The sequence below is a fragment of the Spermophilus citellus genome (genome assembly GCF_964194105.1).
Source record: "Spermophilus citellus genome assembly, chromosome: 13".
NCBI lineage: Eukaryota > Metazoa > Chordata > Mammalia > Rodentia > Sciuridae > Spermophilus > Spermophilus citellus.
In genome coordinates this window covers 13,590,126-13,603,662 of record NC_138193.1, presented here as the reverse complement: position 1 = coordinate 13,603,662, position 13,537 = coordinate 13,590,126, and the positions used below count along the sequence as shown (strand labels likewise).

The 13,537-nt window shown below is 43.9% G+C and overlaps 1 long non-coding RNA gene and 1 pseudogene across 2 annotated transcripts in view; one reads left to right on the top strand and one right to left on the bottom strand.

Moving 5' to 3' along the window:
• The window catches only part of LOC308632471, a 224,382-nt pseudogene that overhangs the window by 113,096 nt on the left and 97,749 nt on the right, over positions 1–13,537 (bottom strand). The window lies entirely within an intron of this gene.
• On the top strand, positions 3,683–4,486 carry LOC308632301. The gene is made up of 3 exons (XR_014018500.1): positions 3,683–3,783; positions 3,878–3,969; positions 4,355–4,486. It is a non-coding gene; the product is annotated as an uncharacterized lncRNA (long non-coding RNA).

Sequence of the window (13,537 nt, the reverse complement as noted above, 5' to 3'; positions counted from 1 at the left end):
TCACAAACCTGTGCACTCACCATTGTAAACTAGTTAGAATAGTTTATAACTCCAAGAAGGCAACTTTTTAGTTATTGCCCCCAGCTGCCCAGTGGCCCTCAGCTGCCCAATGGCGCCCAGGCCCAAGTCACCACTGATCACTTTTCTACCTCTTACCTTTAGGTCATAGGTGCACTTTGAGTTAAGTTGTGCCTAGAGTGTGAGGTGGGGCTCCAACTTCATTCTCCTGTGGGTTTGAACCCTGTTGTTCCAACACCATTTATTGAACCCATTTTTTCCCCATTGAGTGGTCATGGCCCCTTTGCCAAAAGCCAGTTTCCCGTAAGTGCTGTCCCGGCCTTTCTGGAGGACGATGCTGTGTGAAGGTTGCACAGGGCAGTGTAGTCAGAGCCTGGTGCGTGGGGCTCCAGAGGGCAGAGGGTCAGGGAGGTTTTGTAAGAGCTGCTGTGCTGCAAACCAGGAGGACTGGTGGAGACACACAAGTGTATCAGAGTGAGCTCACGACTAACTGCAGGTCTGGACGGCTGTGGGGAGGGTGAGGCAAGGGCAGCAGGAGGCTGGTGTGGAAGGCTGGGGCCACGTGGCAGTCCTGCAGGCTGTGCCCAGAATTCCTAACTGGCAGCAGGGACCCAGGAAAGGACATCTCAGGGCTGTGAAGTGAAGAAGCCACCTAGTGTAGAAAGGTGGTAATTTCCAGGGGAGAGGTGAGAGACCCACTAGGAGACCCTTACCCTGTGGCCCAGGGATGCAGAGCCCTGAACAAAGAACTGGCAGCAGGATGAGAGCAGAAGTGTGGCCGCCAGGCAGAAAAATTTTTAAGGAGACAGCCAGGCATGGTGCCTGGTTGGATGGGAGGGTGAAGAGAAGGTGAAGCCTTGGGGCAGCTGCTTGGCCAATGGCCTCTGAGCCTGGAAATCACTCGTCCACATCTCTCAGTTCTTTAATTCTGTGGACAGTATAATCTGTGGGTGTTTATTGTGTTTTTTTTTTTTTTTGCAGGGTACTTGAGAATTGCACCCGGGATGCGGAGCCACATCCCCAGCCCTTTTATCTTTGAGACCTGAACTTGGGTTCCCCTGCCTAAGCCTCCTGGGTATCTGGGCTTGTGGGTGTGAGCCACAATAGCTGCTCAGGTTATATTTCAATGTTCCTCTTCATGTGGGAACGCATCTTTAAAAATGTTGTTTTGCCTGGGGGCCTGGGGACGTGGCGCAGTGGAAGAGCACCTGCCCAGCATGCCTGAGCTCTGGTTCTATCCCAGCACCAGAAAACAAAACCAATTTTTGCTGAGGGCAGTAGTTCTTGCCTGTAATCCCAGGAAATTGGGAGGCTGAGGCAGGAGAATTAGAAGTTGGAGACCAGTCTGGGCCACTTAGGGAGACCCTGTCTCAAAAAAAGTAGTGGGGGGGATGTGGCTCAGTGGCGAAGCACCGGGACTCCAGTTTCGAGGCCCTGGGTTGAACCCCAGCACTGGAAGAAAGAAACATTTTTTTATTTATTTACTTTTGGTTGACAGGTCGTTTCTGTGCAGGCAGCTTTCCTGAACACCTTTCCACAGTTTCTGTTTTGGCGCTCAGCAATGGTGAGATTCATTTGGGAACTACCTTTTCCCATAGATTTAATAATAGTTTCTGTAGATTTTAAAATGTAAATGGACAAAGCATGTCCTTGATGATGGTAATGTACAGTCTTGAGTATTTTTCAAATTTCTTATGAGTGCAGTTGATGTAGTTCAAGGCTTTAAAACATAATGGTCTCCATGGTTGAGCAGGTGCTGTGCACTGGGCTTAAACATGTCACCTCGTTCAGCCCTCACACTGGCTTTCATGAGATTATTCCCATTTAGAGATGATAAGGTGAGTCTCTGAGGAGCGTAGTGACTTGTTCAGGGTCACACAGCCAGGCCAGGCGCAGTGGTGCACACTTGTAATCCCAGCGACTCAGGAGGCTGAGGCAGAAGGATCACAAGTTCAAGAATAACCTCAACCACTTAGCAAGACCCTGTCTTAAAATAAAAAATAAAAAGGAGTAAGGATGTGGCTCTGTGGTTAAGCACCTCTGAATTTAATACCCGGTACCAAAAAAAAAAAAAAAAAAAATCCCACACCAGTGATGGCAGGGCTGGTCAAGGAGCTGTCTGGCTGCTGTGATGCCCCCTCCTGTGGACACAGACTTCCCTTGACATAGTGCAGGGCCTCTCTTCTGCCACCCTCTGGGAAGTGGAGGCCAGGCCAACCTTGCTGTGCAGGGAAGCCAGGCCCTTTCACCTGGGCTGTGTGGGGCAGAGCTGAAGTCCTGCTGTGCCCTGAGCTTCTGGGACTCCTGAGTGCTGGGCTTCCCTGTGGGTCTCCTGCCTTTTCCTCTTGGAGACTGGCCTATGAGATGCCTTGGAGATCCTGGGAGAAGTCCAGCTGACAGGGCTTTCTGCATAGTGGCAGATTTCCTAGGACCTGTCACACCCACTGTGAATCAACCAGTTTGATTTGTGGCTTGGTTGATTCACTCACTGATTTATAAACAACTCATTTGCCCCTTAACATGTGCCAGGCACTGCCCTGACCTGAGCTGGTAGGGGCCTGGGAAAGGCTTCTGGGAGGAAGACCAGCGAAGACCACTGTTGGCTGAGGGGTGGCCCAGGATGGGCTTTGGGAAGGAGTACTGATTTGGAGCGACACTTCCCACCTCAGCTTCCAGGTGCACAGACACCTGGGTTTCCTCCTCTGTAAATAGGGAGAGCTGTCCCCACTGCAGGTTGCTGTGCTATTCCTTAAAATATTAACTTCCAGGCTGGGGGTGTGGCTCAGAGGTTGAGCCTTGCCTAGGGTGCCCAAGGCCCGAAGTTCAATCCCCAGCACCACACCAGGATTAAAAAAATATATATATCCAGCTTCCATAAGGTAGTGAAAGACTCAGAGCTTTCACTCCTAGTCCTTTCCTGCTCCTTCCCACCATCTAGGGACACTTTCAATTCTTTCACCTTCCTCTGGTTATATTTCTAAATCTGTTGTGTCTGCTGTTCTTCAATCAACATTGTTATGCTAATTGGAGATGTAACAGTCTATCCTTACCCCTACTTTCTTCCAATATAGGTAGAAGCACAGTTTGGACTGTATCACTGGACATTGCTTGTTATTAATTTATGTGCACATTCAGAGCTGAGCTAGGTAGTAGTCTACTGTTACAGTTTCTTTTTCCTGGAATTAATAATTGCCTGACTTGGGCTGGGGATGTGGCTCAAGCGGTAGCGCGCTCGCCTGGCATGCGTGTGGCCCGGGTTCGATTTCTTAATTTATGAAACAAAAGGGTTGTTATTAAATGCTCTCTGGTAATTAAAGATTATCCCTTTGTGTTTCATTGTCTGTATTCAGTGGAACTATTTCGACGGCTTCCTACCACCCTTAGATGTCGCTCTCCCTGTCCTTACCCACCTTCTTTCTCTGGCCCTGTGAGCCATGGTTGGTGCTGCTGATGAAGCCGCAGTGACTGTCCTCTGCATGGCTTCACTCAGACTTGAAAACAGCTGTTGTCAGGTTTTTTTTTTCTGTTTACCAAGCCAATACCCTAAGGCCACTTTCCCTCCAGGGCTGTTTTAACCCTGTCACTTCTCTAGTGAAGCACAGAGCTCAAGAATCTGTGCATGCACTGATCTTGCCAGCACTGTCCCACTCCTGCATCACCACCTGTTCCTGTCACCTCTGCCTTCTTCCTCACATGACACCGCCATCCCTGGGACTGGTCAGATGGCTTCCTCTCGGACATGGCTGTTCTAAAACAATTTCTCAAGTAATAAATGCATGTGGTTAAAAAAAAATCCCTCAAAATACAAAAATGCGGGTCTTTCACATCCAGCCCTAAATGCCCCTGTTTTCTTCCACAGAGGCAGCCGCTCTTCAGTTTCTTGCGTGATCTTCTGGAGTTGTCTACAACATGCCTTCCCTGCCTCCCTGTGTTTTGAATATAAAGGGCAGGGTACCCTCTACACATTGAGTCTTGTTCTTCTGAACATTTCACTTGAAGGTCTTTCCTCATCTGCCCACTTCCCAGCTGCATACAGCAGAGGGCGCCATTTGCCCAGAGCAGCCCAGGAGCTTGGGCTGGATAATGCAGGGCAGAAACCCTGGCTGTACAGAGCTTTCTTGAGACTGGGACATCCACTGGGTGAAGCAACTGTAACCTCTCTAATGAGGATGGGCATTTAGCTGGCTATCAGCCAAAAGTTTGGTTTAAAGAACAATTGTCCTCAAATATGATTTTCAAAAGATTAGAATTTTTAGTGACTTTAGTGACAGTTATTTGGTGCTGGCAGCGCCACAGCCAGGGATGTCTAACTTGGTTTTGTTTCATCTCTCTGTAGGCCCTTTGTCGCTGCGGGGAGCCAGAGAGAGCAGACACTTCACCAGCTTGAGCCATGCGCTGCAGACACAGTGCTGTATCTCTCCTGCCAGCAGCTGGTCAGGCCAGCAGTACAGACCCTACAGCTTCTTCACTAAATGTACGTAGACTGGCACACACTTCCACCTCCTGCAACAGGAAAGTAGGGGTGCTTTCCTGTCTTGATTTTTAAAGAATTAACATTTTAGTGATTGTTAAACTAAAAATGCATGATCTTGTTCAAGTAGCACCTAGAATTATCTCACATGCCACAGCTGTATTTGGAGAGCGCTAGTTTACTTGGAGCCCCTTATTTGGGGCACCTGAGGCCTAAAGGTATTGAATTGTGCCCCAGATACCCTGCTGATTTAGAATCACACCAAGAAGGCACGCACTGTTTTTAGCTGGGCCTTAGCTGAGGAGATAGGACATCTCATCTTGAAAAGTTCAACCTATGCTTCCTATTTGTGATAGTGTTTGAAAGTGTGATCTGGACTAAATTAGCTTGTCAGGCAATCAATGGAGATGGAGTTCACAGTTTAGCAGTAGGTTAAATTTTGGATAACCAAGGGAATTCATGATCATTCTAGAATGTTCAGCAGATATAGAAAAATCAGAAGGGATTAGCTGGCTAGTGATCTGCTGCTCCAACAATGGACTGCCACTCTTTTCACACAGCACCATGTCCTGTGCTTCCCCGGGCTGTGTGGTGACTGTGGAATTTTCCACTGTGAAGATGCGGATCATTTTAGTGTGGAAGTCTTGTGGTACCTGGATTAGTGGCGTAGTGACACAGAAATGAGGGTCAGGTCATGGGGCTGGAGTACCACAGGCTTGGTTGTACCTGTGGATTTAGGTGCAAGGAGAAGAGAGGTGGCTAGAGCTGGGCCCGCTGGTCTCTCCCCCTCATGCCCACAGCATCATTTTTTTCTGAGTTGACTTTGACCCTTAGAGGAGTATTTTAGACCCAGAGGCCTTGGGAATTTTATTTCTGATCATCTTTTCCCTGCTTGAAAAAGGCTCTTTTCCAACTCTTCTTGTTCGAGCGTGCCCCTCATCCTCGCACACCTGCACTGTTGACCCACATCTGCCTCTGACTCTCCGCCAGCCCTCCTTGTCCTCAGTTATGTGGACTTATGAGGTCATTGCTCCTGAGTCCTGCTGAGCTGGGCTGCAGTTGGAGACCCTCTGTGGAAGCCAGTGTGCTTTTCTATTTCAGGAGTGTAAGGATGGCCTTAGGCCTGAGCCTAAGCAACTCCATTTTAAAAACTTCAGTTTGAAACCTGAAGTCTCACCTGGCATGCCTAAGGGAGCCCTCCAGTATGGCCTCAGACACAAACAAGTCACTTCTCCCCATCCTGAGATACAGAGTGAAGCCTTTGTCAGGCTGTTCTCCCCTGAAAAATGGAAAGGTGAGAAAATCAGGGAGGGACCACCAGACCAGATGTTTTAACCCCAGGGTGAATGTTGTCACTGAGAAATCTGGTGGTAACTGATAAGAATTGAAAGGGGGGGGTCAAAAGCCCCAAAATTTAGTATAAATAATAGAGCAAATGAACAGACATTCAGCCAGCCAAAACAAGGATGCACCCAAGCTGGAGAGTCTGATGAGGACCTGGACTGACATCTCATCACTTGTCATCTTGGGCCTGATCCTTACCGCTCTCCAACTCTACAGCCACATCTTGACCCTGGTGAAGCCGCAACTTCTCCCTGTGACCCTCTCCTCAGCCGGCCGTCAGCTCCATTCCAGGAGAAGCCTGCCTTGGTTCCTGACCTGATCACTGCAGTCTGAGTGAGTTTGTATCGGCTGGACATAAAGCCTAAGGCTTGAGACTTTTGAACTTAGCTCGCAGAGGGAATGTCTGTCATTAGCCTGTCATGATTAAGTGTGTTTGCAGTGCTTAGAATTAATCTAGAATCGTTTGCTGTGAATTGATTATGTCTATTGCAGTGCCTAGCATGAACGATGGTTCTCTTCTTGGTTAAGAACCTATAGAGTGAAATTTTATTGAGTGATTCTAGTGAATAAAGCATTGAAAAGGGCAGAAGTGCAGGCCATTCTTTATTTCTCCCCCTCGACTGCATATGTTGCAACTTTGCCCCTCGTGACAATGAGGAAATCGCTTTTGAAATTCTAGATCTCCAAGACACAAAAAATCATGGGTTTTCCAAACTTACTGAAGAGGATGTAACCTTGTACTTGTTGAAACTGTCCCCTGTTGTAGAGTCCTCACTTAAATGCCATGGGTCCCATTTAGTAAGTGGTGTTACTTGCATGATTAAGAAAGAACTTGGGTTGGGGCTGTGGCTTAGTGGTAGAGCATTGGTCCAGCTTGCACAAGGCCCCGAGTTCAATCCCCAGCACGGCAAAGAGTAGAAAGAGTTCACTCTATCAACGTGGATGCTACAATGGATTGTGCATGCGGTGTGTGTGCACATGCACACATGTGTTTCAAACATGAACTTCACTCACATAAGTGTAAGTTAACAGGTGTATAAGTTAACCTCATTGTCCCTCCAGAAAGTGTCATAGTTGAAAGAATAGTAAATCTAAATAGCCTTTGAAGTTCAACAGTCTTATACTTGATATTAAAATAGTAAAATGCATGTTAATAAAGAACTTAATTCAACGGGTAGGCATTAAAAAATCATAGTTGTGAATCATATTTATGAATGTGGGAAAATATTCACAGTGTAACAGTCAAATAAAATTGTGCCTATGCAGGACCTATATAAAGGAAACAAAAGCAATAAAATAAAAAAATTTCTGATAAATATAAAAATTAAAATAACAAAAATATTACCACTTAAATTGGTAAATTGAATAATAATACAATGAATAATAATACAAAATTTCAGTTTTATCTAGTGAATCATAAGTTCCATAGAATTTCTTTTTTTGTTGTTTTTTTTTAATTTTTATTTTTATTAATTGCTCAAGACAATACAACGATCTTCACATATCATACATTTGATTCAAATGGGGTATGAATTCTCATTTTTCCACGTGTACAGATTGCAGGATCACATTGGTTATACAGCCACATATATACATACAGTAATACTAGTGTCTGTTGTATTCTGCTGCCCTCCCTATCCCCCCTCCCCTCCCCTCCCCCGTATTACCTCTCTCTACCCAATCTAGTGTGATACATTTCTCTCTCTCATTCTTTTTTCTTTCCTTCCCCCTCACACCAACATATATGTATTTTGTATAATGATGAGGGTTTCCTTCCATCTTCTGTGCAAGGGAATTGCACAGGAGTTCCATAGAATTTCAATGCCACTTTTTAATTTAAATGAATGATTAAAACTGTTACCTTGTGGGATGCAGTGGCACATGCCTGTAATCCCAGAGGGTCGGGAGCTGAGTCAGGAGGATTTTGAGTTCAAAGCCAGCATCAGCAAAAGTGAGGCTCTAAGCAACTCAGTGAGACCCTGTCTCTAATTAAAATACAAAATAGGGCTGGGGATGTGGCTCAGTGGTTTGAGTGTCCGGGAGTTCAGTCCCCATTACCATAAAAAAAAAAATAAAAGTGGAACAATCAATGTATCAAATTTGTGACAAAGCCTCTCTGAATATGTATATTGTTTCTTAAATATCAGTTATATCATGGAATTTAAAGTATGTTTAGAAGCATTTTATGTTGGAATGCCCCCATCAACACAAGGTATTGAACTCAGGGCCTTGTGCATGCTGGGCAAGCACTCTGCCACTGAGCCACATCCCCAGCCCTTCTTACTTTTTATTTTGAGAAGGGTCTTGCTAAGTTACCCAGGCTGGTCTTGACCTTGCCCTCCTCCTGCCTCAGCCTCCCCCACTGCATCCAGCCCAGTTCATAGCTTTGGAAAGTTGATCCCATTGAAAGAGTCTTTCATATGTTGGTTGTTTCCTATTAGATCATCCACAAGAGTGGACTCAGCCTCCCTTTTCCTTCACGCCATTTCCTAAGAAAGGGGCCACCATGAGCCAGAGTCAGCTGCCTTTGAAGCAATTTAGTTGATACTTTCATAGTTCCTGGCCTTTAAAAGAGGCTGAAAAAATTGGAGATTTTCCTGAAGTTCATAATCAGCAGGTATTTCCAAAGTATGTATCCTCGTTTCAGCCTCATCCTTAAGGTAGCGAGCCAGTCCAGCCAAGTAACTTCTTATGTTGTATTTCACCATTTCTAAGACACTTTAGTGTCTCTGACCCTGGAATGTGTCTTGCAGTCAGCGTTAAACTATTTCAAACTTCAACCCACAGTGTTTTCTTTCCTGTGGTACATTGATTACGATGGGGTATATTGAGGTATAGTTGCAGATTCTTTTCAAGGTGACCTCAGTTAACTCTCCTAATAACCCTGTGAAATAGGAGGAGAGAGTCTTATTTCCCTGCCGTTCTTGAGGAAATGCTCTGGAGGGAGGTTTCATTTCGGGAGTTTGCTTCTGTGCCTACAAACTGGAGGTGCTGGGCCCCTCACCAAGCCTGTGTGGCTGAGCCAGCAGGTCCTCGTCCTCTACCTCAGAGTTTTCTTTAGCTTCCTATTGATGAGGCATTTTGTCTTTTAAGTAAGAAATCTTTTCAATATGACAGCCAAAGAGGGAAGGAAGAGATGGGTCCATGTTCTGGTGGCTATGGGGGATGGGCAGGGAGCTGCAGGTGAGTGGGGTGACTCTGGACATGGAGGTGGTGGTGTGCAGAGGCCTGGCTGCCCCACTGGGAGCCCAGGGCCCTGCTGCTGGCCTCACTTTCCCCCTCACTGAGCGTCTAGAAGTCTGGGCTCACAAACCTTGTGGTAAACCACAAAGCTTCTCAGCATAAAGAAAGAAGAGCTCCAAGGCCTACATCTGAGGACAGTGGGTATTTTAAAAGGGTCAAGTCACCATTGTATTGTGCATAATAGTGAAAAATTAGAAGAGCAAGTCCAATCTGGCCTAGTTATAGGATAGCTGTCCAATGTAATATTCTCTAGCTTGTGAAAAATCACTTACATAATAAGTAATTACTTATATGATAAATAATTACTGTGTCAGTAATCTTGATTTTTTAAAGTCATTTATATGTTAAGGAAAATCTAGTAGACTATACACTGTTAAGTGTTTATGTGGGTTAGTAGGTTTACCAATCATTTAAATTTTCTTCCTTAGACTTTTCTTTAAAGTTTCCCTAGTGAATATCTAGTTTGTGATATATATTCACATAGAACTGAAAAACCGTCAGTTGCTTCATACTGACACTTTCAAAGCAATAGTAATACACATGATAGTGTGTTGGTGTAAGAAATCATGGTTAGCAGTTACTGTTGTCTCTTTCCAAAACTATATTTTCAGAAATTTTGTGTCCAGCTATCACCCTTAACCTTGTAAAAAGCTTCACCAAGACGTCATGTTACAGCCGTGAGTTTGCACCTTGCCCTTCTTGCTTGGTTTTGTCCTCAGTGATCCTGGGTTAGCATAAGCAGATTCCCCTCTGTTCTGGTACTGATTGCCTAGTGTCCCCGCGTATGCACAGACCTGATTTTTGTTACCTGCTCCCTATTGCTGAATATTTTTTGTTTCCAAATTTATGTCACTTATTTTAACAATCTGAACTTTTTGTACATAGATTGTTGAACTTTTGCAAGTAGAGCAATAGGGGAAATGTCTTGAAATTGCTTGAAATACCTTGAAATTGATGCCGCATTAGATGTAAATGTCAAGTAATGCCAGATCACCTCCTCAAAGGTTGCAGCAATTTATGTCCCTCTGTACCACCCGTCCTTGCCCTGAGTATTATCAGACTTTACTGATTGTCATCTGGTCCCTGAAACATCTCTCCTAGTTTACACCTGCACTTTCTAAGTTAGGAGAGTGCGGACTCCATTTTCATGTTCACTGGCCATTGCACTTTCACTTTGGACATCTGTCAGTTCGGGTGCTTTGCCCATTTTTTAATTGGGTGGTTTCTTTTCCTTGTTGATTGGGATAAGCTTCTTATAAGTTAAGGACATGAGCCTTCTGTCTATCAGATATATTGACTTCATTTTTATTTATTTTTTCTCAGTAAAGTTTAGAAAATCCACAGAAGTTTTAAACCTTAATATAGCAAATTTATCAGTCCTAGATCACTTCTGGCTTGTGTTTTGCTTAGAAAGCCTCCTTTTGAAGGTTATATATTTCCCTCTAGGACTTCCATGGTTTACTTTGTTCTGTTTAAATTAGGAACTGGAATTCAAGCCACTTTCATCCCAGGCCTCAGATGTCTTGCGTATTTTATTTTCCTGTGTATAACTTAAAAACACAGTACTTTTCCCAAATTAAATAATAACTGATGGCAGCAAATAATGGAAGCATTTCTGAAACTTGTGATGAACCTCATTTCTTGGGATTCAGCATTTACAAATTGAAAAATTGTTGGTTTTATTTTCCTGGTTAATTAAAATCTAAATTCCACTCAGAAGTTCCTTTGATATCATAGTTTTACTCTATGGCAATGTATTTTTCCCCATCCCTCTGGACATTTGAATCTTTCCACAAGTGTCCAAAACCATTTGCCTCTTGTAAATATAGAGTATACTTAATTTTAAAAATTGAGTATATATATCATTATATTAGAGATTTATAAAAGATAATGTTATGCATCTAAACTTGGGTTTCATAAATACATCCAAATGTAATGTCTCCAGATTGCCTCAGAACAGATGAGCAGGTCTCTGGCTTTCTTCATGGCTGGTTGTGTATGCAGGTGTTCTGTGGGCAGTTGAAAGGAGAAGTGCGTGAAAGGTTGTAGGAGCTCAAACTGTGAGCTGGGGAGAGGCACAGGCTGGGCCAGTTTTTTTGCTTTTCATAGTTTGGATTTTTCTTTGATGGTTTTGCTGTTGGGAAGGCCACCAAGTGGGTGAATTTTTTTCCTTGTTGTCCCTCAGTAGATGATGATGAGCTCTGTGTTAGCCACTGGGGCACCAGAGGGAGACAGTCATGTGTCCCAGAACCCTCTCCTGGTGCTTGTGCTCAGAGCCTGTGTATTTTGTGAGACGCCATTCAGACCCTCACTGTTGGTCAGACTCATGGCCACTCACTAGAATCATGAGATGGCTGTGAGCAACACTAAGGAACAGTCAGTGTGCATGTGATGATGGTACTGTGGCTACCTGTTGTTGAAAGGATAAAGAAATTGAAAAGTAAAGGATAAGGTTTGTTTCAAGACCTGTAAAGCTTTTAAGTTCTGTTAAGTTGCATTTGGAACCTGAAATTCATGTGGCAGTTAAAACAACTCCCGGAGAGACCAGTAAATGTATGTTGAAATCTCCCCTGACAATCTGGTTGTTCTGTAAAAACAACCCACCCTCCCAGAAAGAAACAGTGCAGTCCAGCACGTATACACCTCAGGGCTTAAGCCAATCAGTTCGAATGTATACCCTTCTTTGTGCTGACCAATCACCCCTACCCAACTTGTTCCCGCCAGTGAATGTACTAATCATAGTTAAGAGTTGTTGTTTGATTTTCCCGCGGCGTGTGATGATTTGTTATGACGTATATGAAGTCCCAGCCCTTTCCAAAGAATGTATATAAGCTCTGTTTAAGCTGTTCTCGGGGCTCTTGGTTCTCTGCTCCTCTGAGGTGAGCTCTGAGCCCCAGCATGCTGGACCCCCAATAAACCCTTTGCTGTTGCATGAGACAGTCTCTTGGTGGTCTTTTCCTCTGACGTTCGCCCGACCTTTACATCGTAAGTCTTTATCTTTTAGAAGTTTATAGAAAAAATTTTGCACAAGTGGAATTTCTTTTCTTTTTTCTTTTTTTATTATCATTTTTATTTGTTCTACTTAGTTGTACATGACAGCAGAATGCATTTCAATTCACCGTACCAAAAACGGAGTGCAACATTTCAATTTTCTGGTTGTACACGTTGTAGAGACGCACCGTTTGTGCAGTCATACATGTACCTAGGGTAAAGATGTCCATCTGATTTCACCATCTTTCCTAGCCCCCAGAAGCCTTCCCCACTCTCCCCTTTTGCCCAATCCAAAGATTCTCTACTTTCCCATGCCTGCCCCTCTAATCATAGATCAGCATCCGCTAATCAGAGAAAACATTCGGCCTTTAGTTTTTGGGGATTGCTTTACTTTGCTTAGCATAATATTCTCAACTCCATCCATTTACCTGCAAATGCCATACTTTTATTCTTTTTTAATGCGGAGTAATATTCCATTGTGTATATTACCACAGTTTCTTTATTCATCTATTGATGGGCATCTAGGTTGGTTCCACTGTTTAGCTATTGTGAATTTAGCTATTAAAAACATAGCCACACTGATGTGGCTGTGTCACTATAGTATGCTGATTTTAAGTCCTTTGGATATAGACTGAGGAGTGGGACAGCTAGGTCAAATGGTGGTTCCATTCCAAGTTTTCTGAGGAATCCCCACACTGCTTTCCAAAGTGGTTACACCAATTTACAGTCCCACCAGCAAGGAATGAGTGTACCTTTCCCCCCACATCCTCTCCAACACTTATTATTGCTTGTATTCTTGATAACTGCCATTCTGACTGGGGTGAGATGAAATCAGAGTAGTTTTGATTTGCATTTCTCTAATTACTAAAGATGTTGAACACTTTTCATATATTTGTTGATTATTTGTATGTCTTCTGAGAAGTGTCTGTTCAGCTCCTTAGCCTACTTATTGATTGGGTTGTTTGGCTGTTGTTGTTTTTTTTTTTTTTTGAGATCTTTATATATCCTGGAGATTAGTGCTCTGATGTGTGTGTGGTAAAAATTTGGTCCCGTCCTGGAGGCTCTGTCTTCACCTCAGTGATTGCTTCTTTTGCTGAGAAGAAGCTTTTTACTTTGAATCCATCCCATTTATTGATTCTTGATTTTATGTCTTGTGCTTTAGGAGTCTTGTTAAGGAAGCTGGGGCCTAATCCGACTTGATGAAGATTTGGGTCTCCTTTTTCTTCTATTAGATGCAAGGTCTCTGGTCTAATTCTAGGTCCTTCAAGAGTCCTTGGCTGGTTTTGAATAAGATGATCCACATAATCATTTTATATACCTGTTTAAAATATGAAAATTAAGCTGGGCATAGTGGCACATGCCTGTTATCCCGGTGATTTGTGAGGCCCAGGCAGGAGGATCCTAACTTTGAGTTCAGCCTCAGCAATTTAGCAAGACCCTGTCTCAAAAAAAAAAAAAAAAGATATAGAT